This window comes from Lissotriton vulgaris, chromosome 2_2 (genome assembly GCF_964263255.1).
Source record: "Lissotriton vulgaris chromosome 2_2, aLisVul1.2, whole genome shotgun sequence".
NCBI classification, from domain to species: Eukaryota; Metazoa; Chordata; class Amphibia; order Caudata; family Salamandridae; genus Lissotriton; species Lissotriton vulgaris.
The window spans coordinates 86219966-86237649 of NC_141688.1; the positions used below are offsets into that span (position 1 = coordinate 86219966).

The window sequence follows — 17684 nt, forward strand, 5'->3', positions numbered from 1 at the left end:
TTGCTACCACTCTTGCATGAGTAGGGACTACAATTCGGTTAATCCACTGTGTTATAGGCACTACCTCTGGGCTGGGATCCTGAAACCATGAGTGAAACCAAAGTACAGTGTATGCAGTATCTGTTTGTTTGGGTAGATGTTAAGCCAAGGTAGTAGCTTATCGACCTGTACTGGTGTGGGTTAAGCCAGACTAGTATGTAGATTTGACAGGTCCTCTGTCCTTTTCCTTGGACTTTCAAATGCATTTGAATTCAGGGTGAGATGGGAGGCCACAAAAAGAGCACACATGTTTGAATGTATATGGAGCAGTTGGGCATGTGCACATCTTCCTATTGAAGGCCCAGCAAGCTCCTTTTTTGTCCTTGGGAAGTGTTGTTGACCAAAAGGTTGTTTTAATGGAAACTTATTATTGACTGTTTCCAACCACACATTCATCTCTGTTTGATCCCCCCCAAAGTCCGGGTCTTCGACCTTGGCCCACCTGAAATCGCAGTCTTAATCTAGCCCTGCACTACCACATAGCCATGGTGCGCCTTAAGGATCTTGTTTGCATAAAATATTATAGTAGTGGCCAACTAAGACTTCTTTTGCAACATTGCAGCAACATAGGGCCTACACCGTCATCGCACCCGAACTAGGACGCACCATCAACGCCTCCCTCTGATCAGGTATCTGCCCAGACAACTGGAAACGGGCGGAGGTGAAACCCCGCCTCAAGAAACCATTGGCCGACCCAACGTACCTGAAAAACTACTGACCCATCTCTCTCCTCCCGTTTGCGGCCAAAGTCACTGAGAGACTCATAAACGCACCACTGACCGTCTTCATTGAAGATAACTCCAACCTAGATGCCGCCCAGTCTTGATTCCACAGCAACCACAGCACCGAGACAGCCCTCCTCGCCGCCACCGGCGACATCCGCATGCTACTTGACCAGAGACACACTGCGGCCCTTATTCTTCTAGACCTCTCCACAGGCTTCAACACCGTCTCACATCGTACTCTTGCAGCTAGACTGCACGACGCACAAATACAAGGAGCTGCCCTCGACCGGATCCAATCCTTCCTCTACAGCAGAACCCAGAGGATCCGACTCCCTCCTTTCCTCTCCAAACCCACTGAAATCAACTGCGAAGTACCCCAGGGATCATCACTCAGCCCCACACTCTTCAACATTTACATGGCCCCCTCGCCGCTATCGTCAGACAGCATGGGCTCAGCATCATATCCTACGCCGACGACACCCAGCTCATCCTCCCGCTCACGAAGAATCCCAAAGATACCAGACTCTGTTTCCAGAAAGGTATGAAGAACGTGGCAGCCTGGATGAAGGACAGCTGCCTGTAGCTAAACTCAGAGAAGACCGAGGTCCTCATCCTTGGCCCCTGCACCTCAGCCTGGGACAACACCTGGTGGCACTCAGCCTTCAGGAGCACACCCACCCCTACAGACCCTCTCAGAACTTCAGCATCATCCTTGACTTCTCCCTCTCCATGAACCTCCAGATCAACGCCGTTGCCTCCACCAGTTTCAACTGCATTTGCATCCTCCATAAAACCTTCAAGTGGATCCCCCTGACTGTAGAAGGACCGTCACCCACACACTCGTTACCAGCAGACTGGACTACGGCAACGCCCTCTACGCCGGAATCAACAAAACTTTTCTACACAGACTCCAGACCATCCAGAATCCTGCAGCCAGACTCGTCCTCGGGACACCACGCCATGAGCACATGACCCAACACCTATGAGGCCTCCACTGGCTCCCCGTCGAGAAGAAGGTCACCTTCAAACTCCTCACCCACGCCTACAAATCCCTCCACAACAAGTACCTCAATGAGAGAGTATCCTTCCACATACCCAAGAGGAACCTCCGCTCCGCCGACCTCGCCCTGGTAGAGGTCCCCCGCATCGGCAGGAACAGAACCGTTGGGAGAGCTTTCTCCCACATCGCAGCCAAAACGAGCTCCCGGTGAACATCAGACGCTCCCCAACCCTGCACACGTTCAAGAAGGGCCTCAAGACCTGGCTCTTCGACTCATCTTGAGCTGCCCCCCACCCAGCACCTTGATTGATTGATTGATTGGCAGACATTCAAATCAAATAACCACTCAGTCTTGATCTCCTCCACCTTTGGCTTTCTGTCTTTTGTGGCCTCTTTTCCCTCTATCTCCTTTGCTTCCAATTCCCTCCTCTCTGCCCATGTCGGTGAAAACATTTAAATGAAGTCACCCCTCCAGATTTACTCTCTGACATCAGCCGGCACATGTGATGCCAGCTTCCCTGGTATGCAGAGGATGGTCTCTTGACCACCAATGCCTATTACAGAGTAGAATCACTAAGATGGTTTAAGCCCTCAGCTTTTTTACCAGCATCTTACGTAGCAGGTAGGTCCCTGTTAACAGAGGCTGCTCCATCCTCAATTCTTATACTTTTCTGCCTATTCTCTCCCCACTTACCTTACTGGCGGCAATGTCATCTACTTCTGCTGCTTCAAGTAAGCAATAGCAGACAGTACTGAGTTAGGACCCATAGTGAGGTCAGGCGAGACCTAGTAGTGGGTATGCCAGCACTACTGGCTAGCTGGGAAGATAGCTGGTCAACAGATGACAACACGCCAGATGTAGTGTATTCAGTGTCCTTACTGCACCCGGTGGAGGAGGAAGCCTGCGGAGCCAGCAAGACTCCTGCTGGCACCTGTTTGTCGCACTTGGGGGGGTACCAGCACATTTGTATTGGGGTTTGAGGCTCTGCCTGCAATAGTCTGATCCAAAGGTTTGTCCTTCATGCCCGGTGAGTGGTGCTTTAAAGACTGACAGATGCCACTCAAGACACAAGGTGCTTCATTAGACTCACTGGCGCCAGGAGCTACCACAGTGTCCACAGCCTGGGCTGGTGGGTCGTCAAGAGATACTTGGTGTGTGGTAATGGCTCTTTCAGTCACAGGTACCATCTCTGAGAGGTTGACCATAACTGAAGTGGTTTGCTGAGTGGATTGAACCACCGGGCAAGAAGACCCCTGCTCAGCATAACCTTGCCCCTCCATTAAGCAACCTTGGGAACTCTGTTTCCTTGTCCTCTTTACAGGTGGAAACGCAGCGCGTGTCAGGCTCGGAATAAGAGGAGGATCCTGTAGAACCACTATCATCTCCCAATTTGGCCAAGACTAATTTGAGCAATTGGACCAGCTAGGGGTTCCAACCCTTCTCTTACCTACACAACGCTTGACTCCCACCATCCTACTCTCAAATAATAGTTATACAAAGTATGAGCAACAAAAACACCAAAGCCCTAAAACTAGTAACACAAAAAAGATAGATTGGTACCAAAACAAATGGCATTCACAAGAAGAGTGGGATGAAACAGGCCAGACAACAATGACACTGTTAACTCCACCCTGGTCCTCCACTCTCCTCACCAAAAGCACTGATCCTTCCTCCTGGCCTCGGGCAGCTGACCTATGCAGATAGTACAAGGAAGATGAATAGAAACCCACTATAGCAGTCCGGAAAACAGCCACCCTAGAAGGGAGGGGCAGGGTAAACCACTGGTGAGGGGTGGGGGTGTAAGACCATGTTAGTTAGTGTTGGTGGTCAAAAGAATGGGAAGAGCAGCACCCTGGCATGGTGGGGGCCACGCTGGTGCAGCGCTCTACTGAATGAATAGTGTAAGTTGAAGTAATAGGGACTGGGAGGCCACCGATCATTGCCCAAAAATAACTCAGTCATGCTTTGGGTAGTAGAATGAGTGGTGCTGTTCGATGTGGGCCCCTGATTGTGCTGTGCAAGGGGGGAGGAAATACATTAAAATGAAAAGTGAACTTTTAAAGCGCTCGAATCCCCTGAGGCAAGTAGACATTAATTATTTAGCAAAAAGCCAGGTTTTTACCAATTTCCTGAAAGATGGAAGATTGGGGCTTAGTTTCAGCTCAAGAGGAAGGCAGTTCCATAGTTTTGCATGACAACTATAAAACTTCTACCGCCCCAAGAGGATCTTTTGAATTTAGGAACAATGATGTACCTGGCTGAAGAAGAACGAAGCGTCCTAGAAGGAGCATACCAGATACAGTTGTTCCCGAGATATTCAGGGACAGAATCATGCAGAGTCTTAAAGGTGATGCAGAGCGCCTTAAATTCTATCCGCCTTTTTAAGGGCAGCCAGTGCAGCTTAACCAGCACCCGAGAGGCCGATTGATCCCCAGTAAGAGACGTGCTGCAGCGTTCTGCAGGATCCGTAGTTTGTGGAGGAATCTATGGTGTAGGTTAAAAAAAAAAGTGTTTCAGTAATCCAACTTGGATAAGGCGAGAGCAGTCACTGTCATTTTCCGGTGATCTATTGGAATTAAACGTTCCTAACAATCTTCAGAATGAAGAAGACTGAGGAGGATACTCCAAATGACAATTTTTTGTCAAATAGGATTCCAAGATCCCTAACCTTTGTCACTGGAGTGGGGTAACATTGTTGCCCTAGAGAAGAACCTCAGTTTTCCCAGAGTTTAACTTAAGGCAATTAGTTGTCATCCAGTTGTCAATTTGCCTCATTCCATTTTTTAATCTGGGGGCAGTATACTGGGGCTGGACCTAATATATTCTCCGGCGTTGCCGCTCCCGAACCCCACATAGCTCTCCATCACGGGAGAGACACTTGTGCAATGCTCACTGACTAAGTTTGATGTTCAAAAGATAGGCGATCTATTTCCAAATGGCCATGTCTTCTCGGTATCGGAGGATATTCGATTTCAAGGCTGCTCCTTCATGAATGCTTTTTTGTTACGGCATTTGCATTCCATCCTGAGAGCCACCTTCCCTACATATCCGGTTGTACCAGAATCAACTGCCCCATTAACATCGATCATTGAAAGTGAAACGGGCAATCATTTAATTTCAAAATGTATAGGGCATCTAACACAGTGCGCCCTTTCGCTGATGTTAAAATTCGCATGGCATGGGAACATGATTTAGGTCGGCCCATAATAGATGACCAATGGGAACAGGCCTGCAGGGTTACAAAGGAAATATCCCTTAACAGCATGCACAAACTCCTTCACTTTAAATTCCTTCGCAGAATGTACCACACCCCTGCCTAGTCGCTTAAGATAGACCCAACCAGACCGCACCATTGCTGGAAATGTTCGGCCCCTCAAGCTGACTTTGCTCACTTGACTTGGAGCTGTCCAAAGTTACAGCCTTATTGGGAGCAGGTGCATGCCACTCTGGGTGACATGGTCTCCCTGTCCCTTACCCCCACTCCAGAAATCGCCCTATTGGGCTATATGATCAACTTCCCCAAGAAAGTAAGGAGGTTCGTGGCACTTGGATCTTTGCTGGCTAAGCGAGAAATAGCACTTATGTGGGGCAAGAGAACGTCGCCAACATTGCAGGCCTGGCTGCGAAACCTAGCCTACTGTAATGTAAATTGTGAAGTCCATGCGTCCCTAATGCCAAGTTCCTCACAGGAACTCTGGCACACGCGTGAACCGTGGCATTGAGCCAGAGGGTGTGGGCTGAATTGACCCTACATAGATGTGTGATTCCTGTTCATTAGTGTTCTACATGTTCACTCGACTACACCAGACTTGTCTCGGGGGTCGCCACTACTGGCAGATTCTATATCTGTCTTCATACACGGAATCGCTGTAGATCACTGCTTTGCTGCTTGGATATTACGGGGTCTGACTATTTGTTATAACTTTGCAGTCCCCGGCGGACAGTACTGTATCTGCTGTTGCCAAATCTTGTGTTGTGCATGTCACAGTATTTTTATGGTTGTATAATGAAACGCCTAACAATGTACCGCTCTGATATTGATTCCCTGACTATTTTGTATGTTAAAACTGTAAAATAAAGGTTTAAAAATAAAATAAAATCTGGGGGCAGTATCTTCTGCCACCAGATAGGAGCTGACAGACAGCAGGTAGGAGCCTCCATATGCGGCTGATACTTGGTATAGCCTAGTTGTTGTGCAGGGAGAAGCTGGCATACAGCAGGAAAGTTGCACGTTTGCTTCCAAATGACCGAACTAGTACCGGCCCCTTCTTCGAGATGGTCTCTCGTAAAGGGAGATGCCTAGTCGGGCTGGGCCTAAATAGCCCCTATGCCATTGCGACATCGAGATCGCAGTTCCATATTCCATTTTTATTCACAATAAAAGTATTGATGGTACTCATTTAACTGATGCTGCTAGAAAGCCTTGTCAAAGCCAATGGGTCGGGCTTGTTTTGGGTGTATGTTTGTTGTGTAATATGTATGGGTACAGTAACAGAAAACTCACAAAGGTGAACTCAAATACTAGCCAGGTCGCATGTTTCAAGCCACATCTTTTGTTACATAGATCAGGGCTCATAGAATGTAAATATAAATGTACAGGAATTTATATAGCGCAAATCACCGAGCGGTTTCTAAGCACTTGCTTAGGGAACCCGTCCTGGTATTCCCCTGTGAGATAACCCCGGCAGGGTATCCGCAAGGTGAAAGCCAGGCATCCCGCCGCAAGGGGCCGTTGTGGAGATTAAGCAAGCTATTGCCCAGAGTCGCAGAGTGTGAACCCGTGAATCAAGTAGGCACCGGAGCGAGAATTGTCGAGTCCATGGACATTTTTAGGACTCAAGACCCCGCCGAGCAGGGAATTGAACCCTGGTCCCAGGCTGACCTCTGCTTCCAGGTCTGCCTCCTCTAACCAGTGAGCCACACTTCTCCATAGAAAGATTTCCTACTTATGCTTCTTTGGCTACACCCCTTTTAGAGACTCTTCCCCTTTCCCAACTTTTTCATCCCACTTTAAACACTAGTGCCGAAACCTCTCCAAAGCGTAGGTCCTGCAACAGAGAACTCAAGTCTCAAAAAAGTATCACCTCTACAGCAACTAGGCCCCTCCCCCACCCACCAGACTATGAACGCAGGCAACACCTAAGCTTTGGGTGACCAGATGACCCCATGCCACAGGGACAGCCCCTCCCAGGTCTGAGTTTTAATCTAGCAGTGCATTCTGGGAGCTGTAGTCTTGGTTCATTTAACTTGAGACCACTGAACTAACATACTTTTGATATGTAAAGGCAAAGTCCAGGAATAGAAAAGTTGTGTTGTTGTGACATGGAGTCAATGGTCACCACACCTCGCCAGGCTCTGCGGATCTCTAGAAAACACTGACGCATTCAGAGCCCCATCCTGCTTCCCTCACCCTCAGGGTTCGAATGGCCTATTGGTCAATGGAGCAGTGTCCCAAGGGCTACTCTGACATATCAGTATGTGGCCAGTTCTTTGGGCTGTTTTTTGGCCAGTTTTACGGTCTGCTGGCCCGGTTTTTACTGTTAATTTACCTGATATGAAAACAAACATTCCCTGCAGCAAGCTCAAATTCATGCACTCTTCTTCCATACCTTGAAAAAGCATATACACAGCGTGTCTTAACAAGTTCAAAAATACCCACATTTTAAAAACGTGGACATTTTTCCAGCTATTTATTGCACTAATGGGGGGAGGGGAGCACATTTATTTTAATGGCCGTAGCTACTTTGTGTCCATTTCGGCTACTGCCCACCCTTCGCAGAAAAGGATTCATCCGCGGCCCGTCTGACGCCAGCACGGCACGCGCAGCCCGGATCTCAGTTTGCACCATCAGCCTCGCTTAGGAGTGGTCTTTTCTGGGCTAACGCCACCTGACAGCGTATTAAACACTTTGGGGCTAATTTACAAGCCCCTTGCGCCAACCTTACGTCACTTTTCCCATGTTAAAAATGACGCACAAATGGCTCAAGGCGATTGTAAATCTGCCCCTTTAAGGTTTATGTTTACACGGGTGCCAGGGCGGGGACCCGACAAATACAACAGCTTCACACTTCCTGGTAACACATGTACCGTGATCGCAGGAAGGCCCTGCCTCGCTCCCATCACCTGCCCAGCTGCAGAGAGCGCTTGGGGCCCGGGGAGATTAGTGCTTTCACGCCCCTCCCCCCGCCCGCTCACAGCCGTGCATCGCCTTTAATGGCTGTTATGAAGCCTACATCAAACACATTCTCCGAAAATGCGATTTCATCTCTGGCCCAAGCGGAAGTGCTATTTCTGGCGCGAGAGCTGGGAAATTCCCATCTGCAAGTATGGAGCCACCCGAGCGTGGCTTATCGGACAGACACTGCTCAGAGCCCCCAGCGCTGACTCCAACCGGAAGAGACAGGCCCGGCTCAGATGTGGATGCCCCCTCGTGCGGCCGCCCGGGCATGGCTCGCAGGCTGGCCCGCTGCTGGCACCGTCGCCGCCTCCTTCCATCTAGAACGGGATTGGAGCTACAGCTCCTCGTCTCAGCAAAAAGTCGACTTTCCTCTCAGCTGCACTCGTATGTGTGTTGGGCCGCGTCACTTGACATTGGGGTTTGTCGTGTTTGGTCTAACGACACTTCATCACTTCTATCCATTCCGGCCTCTGAACTGTACGTAAAACACCCAACTTTACACACATGGGCCGGACTAAACGACACCCTTTGAACCATATTCCCGAAGGGCACCCAGGAATATGATGAAAATCGGAGCGCTTCATAAACTCACAGGCGTCACAAAACGTTATATACATTATATATCGGCCAAAGCTACTTATTGAACAATTGAAAAGGCGCTTTAGGCCTCGGAAGGTGTATGGAAAGCACTATATGTATGTATGTATGTATGTATGTATATAGATAGATAGATAGATAGATAGATAGATAGATAGATAGATAGATAGATAGATAGATAGATAGATAGATAGATAGATAGATAGATAGATAGATAGATAGATAGATAGAGTGAGGGAGACAGATAGATAGATAGATAGATAGATAGATAGATAGATAGATAGATAAATAGATAGATTGATAGATTTATTTCTTTGGAGTTTTTGTAGCTTGTTTGGGCGCTTTACAGAGAGCGGTCATAAAGCAGCGAAGTTCAATAAATATGAAAACAATAAGGTTAACCAACAGGACAGTACCCGTGTGCGCCTGCGAATGAGATCACCAGTAAATATAAAACAAGTCAGATATAAATGAGGGACAGCGCATCCTCCTACAGAGGAAGCGCCAAGATAACCGTAGAGGTAGAGTAGGGAACAGTTCTGAGCAAGAGGTCAGGAGAAGATGTACCAGGGGGAAGTAGAAGGAAGAATCGATTATTCAGATGGTTAATAGGGGGTAAAAAGCAGGGTGATGAGCGCAAGAGAAGACAATGGAGTAGGGGGGCGCATCTAAGGAATTCCCTGGGGAAATGGGGGTGTAGTAGGCAGCAGAAGGTTCAGAGAAAGGATCATGGCGTGCTTCCAAGAGGTAGGTTTTGTGTGGGGGGAGGGGCTGGGTGTATTGGGTCCCAGCCAATGTAAGTGGGATCTGAACCTCTGCTTACATCAGATAAGCCATTTGGTCAATAAAACCTTATAATGAGAGAAATGCTAACTGCAAGCTGTCAGGAGGGCGGTAGCAGCACTATTGGACACTCATATCAAAATAGCAAATCTATTTTCTCTGCAGAAGCACGTGACCTGTTTGCAACTGGCCTGGTCCCCTTCCTCCAGTATGCCAAGATAGCCCATGCGGCTAGGGAAATCTGGACATTATTCCAGAGGGTAACCGAGACAACTCACATAATGCGTGGCGCTTGCCGTGGTTGTGGGCAGAAAACTAGTTACAAGCTGAAATGGCGCACTAATGCATGAGAGGGGGCAAGATTCAGGCACAAGAAAGATGGACACTGATGCAATAATGGAGCAGGAGAGGAGAAGAGCATACAAAGAAGTTAAAAATGCGGATGAACAAAAGGTTTACAGAGACCCAATTCATTATTTACACCAAACCTACATCACACCACCAAAGATGGCATGCACATAACTTATGGGGCCTCTAGGCTGCAGCAGACGTGATGAAACCATGTGCTTTCTGTTCCTAGTGTAGAGCTGTCCTCTTATTCATGAGTATTGGGGAGAAGGGTTATTAGGTTTAGGCTAGGCAGCAAATGAGGTGCTAGATAAAAACATTAAACACTTTGCTGGAAATTTCTCAGAAAAAAAGAGCCAGAAAATGGTGTATCGATTCACAGCGCTGGGTGGTGTCCTTGCTAAGCGACGCATAGCTGTTCACTGGGTCAGGCCACTGGCTCCAACATATGACCAAAGGAAAAGAGATCTTATAGAAAGGAGACCGGCAGATGACAACACATACAAACAACCAGCAGTGGTGACCAATCAACAGAAGATTTAGCACAATGAGCAGAAATGCTGACGCTACTGACTGACACCCCAGACCACTAACGATGCACTGTTAGAGCAAAGTAGATAAGCAAGAAACAAATGCTAAAGGGAGGAATAGGAAAGTTGATAATAGATGGGCACTTACAGAAGACCTTGCATAGGATAGAACTGCATTTTAATGATTGGATGATTCTGTGGTGACGATGCACAATATGAATGTAATTGCTGTTGAGCCAATTTCTCTTTCTTTTTGTCTTTTGTGTTTTCCAAATGAGAAATTCTTCCATACAAAAGTGGGAGCCCAGACTGGGGCAGCTTCTTTTGCCGCCACTCCTCATAGCAGCCACCAGACTGTCCTGATTACCTGCTGGAGCCTGGCTGCTCAGTGGTTAGTGCGTGAAAGCCAAAAAAAGGGCATTCATTTTGGTTGGTGGGCATACTACATATCAAGCTCAGAACAACCAGGGTTCTAAATATCGAGGAACAAATATTAAAAAATATCGACAGGTAAGTACATCTATATTTCTGTACCTAACTCCAGATATTTGTACTCATGTGGTACATAGATCTTCCAGGTACGTGGATGAGGAGTTAGGAATAGTAAATCGATACATCCCTATATGCACTTACCGTATGATAGTCTCTCCTCGATATTCCTCTATGTCAATATTCTCCATGTTGATATTCAGCTGTACAATCATTTTACTTGTGTTTGATCCCTGTCCTCAATTTAGAGCGGGAACCTTGTTGTTGGGTACTTGCATGTATTGTTTCGATTTGCTTTGGGGCATTCTGCTCCTAATGTTTTTTGTTAGTGGTGTGTGTTTAGGGGCCTCAACTAAGAATGGCACAGAACAGGACGCCTGCTTGCTTTGGACTGAAGCCCTGGTTGGGCCCAATTGTGCAAGCAGGGTAAGAGTGGAATGGTCTTTAATGGGAGTGCAGTGGGTTCAGGTTCAGCTGCTGGAGCATGTATCGGTCCCTCATTAGCAGAGTCTTCATCAGGTGTGTCGCAGGCAGGTCGGCCTGACATTCTAGCATGGTTAGATGGTGTGCTTCTCTGGTACTCCAAGGCTGGGATTTTCTGATGCACTCTATAGTGGTTTCAGGGGCGTAACGATGCAATGTACCCGGAGGGTCCCCCGCTCCTGATTTTATCCAGTGCGCTCAGACCTGAGTACTGTGCTAAGGGGCCCCCCTGCAGATGGCCCCCCCACACCGCGAGGGATGCGGGGGCCTGTGCTACGCCCCTGAATGGTTTATCAAAGGTAAGGTCTGAGGAGGACAGCTTAGCAAAAGCCAGGAGGTTGGTAGCTCTGCTTGGGATTGAAAACCAAGTGCAGGGCTCATCACAGCAACACCTTAGCTAGGGTGCAACCCTAGGGAAGTCATGATTCAGCTGATTGCTGTGCAGGGTACTTGCTCTTCACTCCAGATGACTGCTATTGGGGGCTAAGGGGGTACTATCTACACTTAGTAGCCTAGGGGGGGGGGGAACTAGAACAGGTCGCCCCCCACTCACTGACTTCACCTCAACAAAAGACCTGCTCCTTCTGTATGTGTGGACAAGACTCCACCATTTCATTTTTAAAGAGGAAACACACTTGAGTGCCTCACAGCAGTGGATCTGATTCTCACAACTCCCTTACAATGTACTATGTCATTTCTTAAATTAGAATATATGGTGCTGTGTCTGCTAGTCTGTCCTCCCAACAAGTGTGCGAAGAACGTCCGGGAAGAAAAATGGAAAAAAGTGAGGGAAAGTTGGCAGTGCCTCACAGGAGTAACACTATGAGAGGTTACAGGCTGGTACTCGCCTGTGTCCTCAGGTTCTCATTATTAGCACCTGCCAACTTAGAAAATAATAGATAGATAGTGCAAGAAGAAAAAAGAAGATAAACCTATACACATGATGTATCTTTTAAATGTGACCCTATGGGGGGTACCAGGATAAAGCGTAGAAATCCAGTGTCCCCTAGTTTAAAAACGAGCTAGACAACACTAGCTATACTGTTTTATTCCTTGTTGTGTGGCTGCTCAATTAAAACCAACATGTTTCACTGCCTTACAAAATTTTATGGCAATTTCATCAGGGTTAGGGTCATCATCTTCACTACACCTCTTTTCTCTGTTTATTGTACCTACAGAGCAACAACAAGCCATATCGCATCAACATATCTCCCAGGCATACCTCAGATAAAAAGATAAAACATATCTATGGGGAATCAAAAATGTCACATGTGAAGTATTTAACGAGTAGCTGCCAATCATTGGCATACCTGCAACCCCGTAGGAGAAACTGGTTCCCCCCCCCCCCCCTGTAATTTATTTACAGGGCATTTTTTAGTCGCTGCAAAAAGTCAGGCTGTATAGGAAAAAGGAAAAAATGAATACCAGTTCCATTCCCCTCCTAAAGCATTCTCCTTACACATTCATAATCCCCTCATCACTTATGCTCGAATCTTCCAGACAGTATCTGCCAGAGCACCCCCTGTGCATTACCACACTGTGTACATCTCCTGCATATTGGTGCTTGGCTATTCCTACCATCAATGTAGTCCATTTCTCATACAGCAACAATTGGGTGCCTCCTGTCTTTTATGGGAATCACCCTGTTAACACATGCGGGTCAAAATCATTTGCTGCCTCTCGCTGTGTTCCCCTTTATGTGCTCTCATAATGTGCTCTGCTTGGGGGTTAACAATGCTCTCAACCCCCACTATGCCTGGGCTCACCCACGACATAATCATCCACCTGATGGAAGTGACGGTACGTCCTTTTATAGGTAGGAGGTGCTACATGCCTCCCATGTGTTGTAATGGACCCGGTCTACTCCTGGGTTCTTCTCCTTAATGGCTAACTGCAGGTGTATGGCCTCAGCTCACTCCCCCGCGTGCACTAGATCAACAGCAGTAATGCCAGATTTTTTGACCCGGCCCAAGCCCAAAGCTGCTCAAATATAAGCCCACAATAAGCCCAATCAGACCAGTTCCAGACCAAAAGCCAGCCCAAATTAGCAAGTCTGAAATTATGCACAAATTGTCATCAGAAACAATTTTTAGGACAAATATACATTGTATTCAATATATAGATGGTGGGAGGGCAATAACTGGGCACCTGCCTTAATGCTACTCAATTTTAAGACCAGTCCTTACTGTGACTTTGTCATGTCAAACAGGCACCGCTCAGAATACAATAGTAGAAAACAAAGAATAAGCAAGGCAAAAACAGTGTTCTGTGCAATTTACTGCTCCCTCTAAATTGTATTGTAATAAAGTCTGTAAAACTTAGTGTCTTCATTATTCATTACATTACAGATTAAAAATCTACATTGAAAAATGGTCACTCACTTCTCTTGATGAGCAGCAATTCTGTAAATCTTGCAGACGCTCGTTTCAAGGGGTGAGGCAAGTCCCTGTAAACATGGCCAGCACAGGGAAACTGTGAATTGTTCATTAATCACTTGTCTGTATTTCAACATTGGCAGCTTTTGGCTGGACACTGGGTGCATTTGGAAGGGAGGGAATTCATCTTTCAAAATTTCACCATACCCATCTACAGTATTAATGGATGTACAACAAGCAGTTTGTATGGCAAACCGGATTTCTCTTCTTTTCTGGTCGTTGGGTATGGAAGGGATAGGTTGTACAAAGGATTGCATAGATGTGCTTGCTGCATTACAGCATGAGCTGTGTTTCTTTGTTACTGCATGTTGCTTCAAATCATTATAACGGGCATGCAGTTCTATAGGGCAGTACTTGCACGCTGCCTTGGTATGATCTTATTTTATTGGGTTATCGATCCTTTGGTTTCAGAAACCACTACCACAGTTTTTTATGTTTTGAACTCACTCGCCCATGTTGCACTCTTTAAACTGCAACTGTTACGCTGCTGGGAGAAGCTGAACAATGATGAACTGTGTTGATGAGAGGGCAGGGGAGTACCTGAAACTGCAAGAGACAATTATCTCTATCTGTACTGGCATAACTGTGGTAATCCTAGCACTAACACATGACAATGGCACCTGCTCAAGCAAAGTATGGAGAAAATAGGCATGGCTCATCTTGATAAATTGTGTGTACAATCTTAATGCAAAGCAGTGTTCAACATAGGATGGTTTGCAAACGTTTAATTTTAAGACATCATATTGTTCAAGTAAACTAATCTATGTTTGAAGTGCTAAGAAATGAGCAGGAGGATACACACGCCATTGTGACTCCGGACTGTAGTAATCCTAGAGCTAATACATGACAATGGTACCTGCTCAATCAAAGTAGGGGGAAAATAGGCAATCTACACGATCGGACGTCAATAGCCACAGTGTTTTGCAAGGAGAAATTAATTTCAAGGAATGCCTCCATCCAATGTGAGATACAACTCCTTATCAGTCAGCCTGGCGTTTCGGTGAGTGCAAAAAACAGTTGTGAGTTTCTCTGATCACAAATTCTAAATTACTAGGAATGCTCCTTATTGCTTTCTTAGCAGTGATGTCAAGGGAGTGGCAAATATAGCGCACACGTTGCAAGGATGGGTGCTCATCTCGCAACATGGTGAATGTTGAGTGGTGCTTCCCACACATGATACTTACACCATCTGTGCCTATGCCAATCACACTTTTTAACGTTACAGTTTTCACGCAAGTTTAGGTCTGCATTTGCAATATCTTCGGAACAGGCATGATCTAATACTACCATGGCAAGTAAAGCGCTTACAAATTTGTTAAGCTTTTTGTTGAAATATAGAATGGAAATGCAGTGCTGTTTTTTCATTGCAATGAGGGTTCTGAAAGTAGGAGAAGGTGGAGAATGGTGCTCTTCTAGGGTTGGCACCAGCAGGAGTGACACGCAATGCTCTGGGGTACACAGTGGCAAGAGTAGGTCTGACAAAGTGTTCTTCTGGTTCTGTTAGTAGCAGGCAGGCGGTGTGCCTCCTTCTGCAGTTAATGAGCAGGTATGTGAAAGTGTTTTTCTACCCCTGGCAGCATACATGAGCTGCATGCAGCTCCGGGGTGGTGGCGGCGCTGACTTTTGCAATTTTAATCATACATTGTTCTGTTAAATTTTGCAAACAATTGCGGGGGAGGAAGAAATGAATAGGACTTTATTGCAATGCGTTTCAGTTCAAACTTAATATATAGAATATTTGAAAGCCGTTTTAGGCCCATTCTGTTCCTTCTATCATTTTTTAACAGCATCATCTGAGAAAAAACCCGTTCAACATAAGCATTGGATATCGGGAGAGTCAACATCTTAATAGCACCCATTGCAAGCTCGTGAAAACAATGGTTGCCAGCAGCATTGGCGTAGTTATACACTTCCACCCAGAACGATTCTATGTTTGAAGTGTTATGAAATGAGGATGAAGATATAGTTCTCCATTGTGACTCCAGGACCTCCAATGGACAAGTGAAAAAGGCTTCTGGCAAATCTGCTACAGGTGGTTTGGGATCTGCAAGTACTTTTTGCAGACTCGAACTTTCTAACTTTTTAAGCATGCTGAGAGACTCGGGGAGACAAGCTTTATATTCAGACACCAACACTTTCATGAACTCTAGGCACCTTGTCACAATGCCTTCCTTTGACACAGAGGGGAGTTTACTTTCTTCCAGCTTGTTACGGAAAGTGAGCCCAAGATCCACATCATCCTGTGAAAGATAAATGGCAGAACTTTGTAAGTCTAGGCTCTGCAACTGCTCCTGATTATTAGATGTGAAAACACTTGTTTTTTTGTATCCTTTTTAAGTGTGGAAAAGTACAGAGTATATAGATCGCGGAAGATGTGGAGTGCATCCCCAGATTCTAGCTGAAAAATCTTGTTAACAACCTTTATTTCTTGGAGCACTGGCTTTAAGAAAGTGAGGTAAAGTAGATTTATCTCATCTTGATACATTTCCTGGAGCATCCTTGCTGCATAGCAGTGCTCCACATAGGATGCTGTGCAAAAGTGAAATTTTAAGGCATCATATTGTTCTAGTAAACGATCTACACAATCTGCTATCACTATCCACCGTGTTTCACAAGGAGAAATTAATTTCAGGGGCATGCCTCCGTCCAATGTCAGATACAACTCCTTATAGTCAGCCTGGCGTTTTGGTGAGCGGGAAAACCAATGGCAAGTTTCTCGGATCATAAATTCGATATTGCTAGGAATGCTCCTTATTGCTTTCTTAGCAATGATGTCAAGGGAGTGGCAAATATAGCGCACACGTTGCAAGGATGGTTGTTTATCTCGCAACAAGGTGAATGTTGAGTGGTGCTTCCCACACATGACGCTTGCCCCATCTGTACCTATGCCAATTACATTTTTAATCTCAAGATTACACGTTTCCAGCATGTTTAGGACTGCATTTGCTATATCTTCAGAACAGGCCTGATCTAATTCTACCATGGCAAGGGAGGTGCTTACACATTTGTTAAGCTTTTTGCTGAAATATTTAATGCAAATGCACAGTAGTTTTTTCACTTCAATGTCAGTCGATTCATCAATCAATAAAGAAAATGGTGATGTTCCAATATCTTTCAGCAATTCCTCTTTGAAATATGGGCCCAACATAGAATTAATTAGTGCTGTACATTTTGTGCGGTGCATTCGGAAGGCAGGGAATTCATCTTTCAAAATGTTATCATACCCATCTATGTTATTAATGGATGTACAACAAGCACTTTGTATGGCAAATCTGATTTCTCTTCTTTTCTGATCATTAGAAATGGAAGGGATAGGTTGGATAAAGGAGCCACAGATGTTCTCGCTGCATTACAGCGTGAGCGGTGTTTAGTGGTTGCTGCATGTTGCTTCAAATCATTATAATGGGCACGGATGTCCACATGGCAGTACTTGCATGCTGCTTTGCTATCATCTGTCCTTACAGGGGCAATCTATTTTTTTAGTTCAGGATCCAACTGCCACTCTTTTCTGTATATTTTTTTATATTGTGACCACTTGCCCATCTTGCAATAATTAAACTGCCAACTCAGCTGGGCGCAGAAAAATTGACTATTTCGCGATGAGGCTGGACGACTACCTGAAATTGCAACAGACAAAAGGCAATCATTGTCCATGGCTCACTGCCAAACATGTAAAAAGCAATAACAAAATACTATCAATAAATCCCTACTTGCAATGGATACTGTAGCATACAGGAGCAACCCGTGAAGGTAAGAGGAGGTGGGTGGGGGGTAATTTGACACACAAGTGAAATGGTATTATTCAATTTGCCCTCTGGGTCGTCTATCCAATCCCTCCCCGCCTCCACCACCACCCTGCCTCACTGCTCTTACCTGTACAGGCCGCTCCTGGTAGCATACCTCAACATTGTGCATGTCCAAGGGTGTCTTTTCATTATTTTGGGGTACAATACCAGTAAAATCAAAAGGAGACAGTGTTGTTGACTGAACTTGGGCAAGTAATTTTAAGAAGGGCTAACAATTGAGTCTGATTGAGTCAGAGTGGGATTTGTAATGTTTTGAAATGGAGGTTGGGC

At 46.0% G+C, this 17684-nt stretch overlaps 1 pseudogene; it reads right to left on the reverse strand.

Annotated features, from left to right (window-relative positions):
- Positions 1–15239: 15239 nt before the first annotated feature.
- LOC147729054 (uncharacterized) lies at positions 15240–17151 on the reverse strand (annotated as a pseudogene).
- Between the last annotated feature and the right edge of the window lie 533 nt (positions 17152–17684).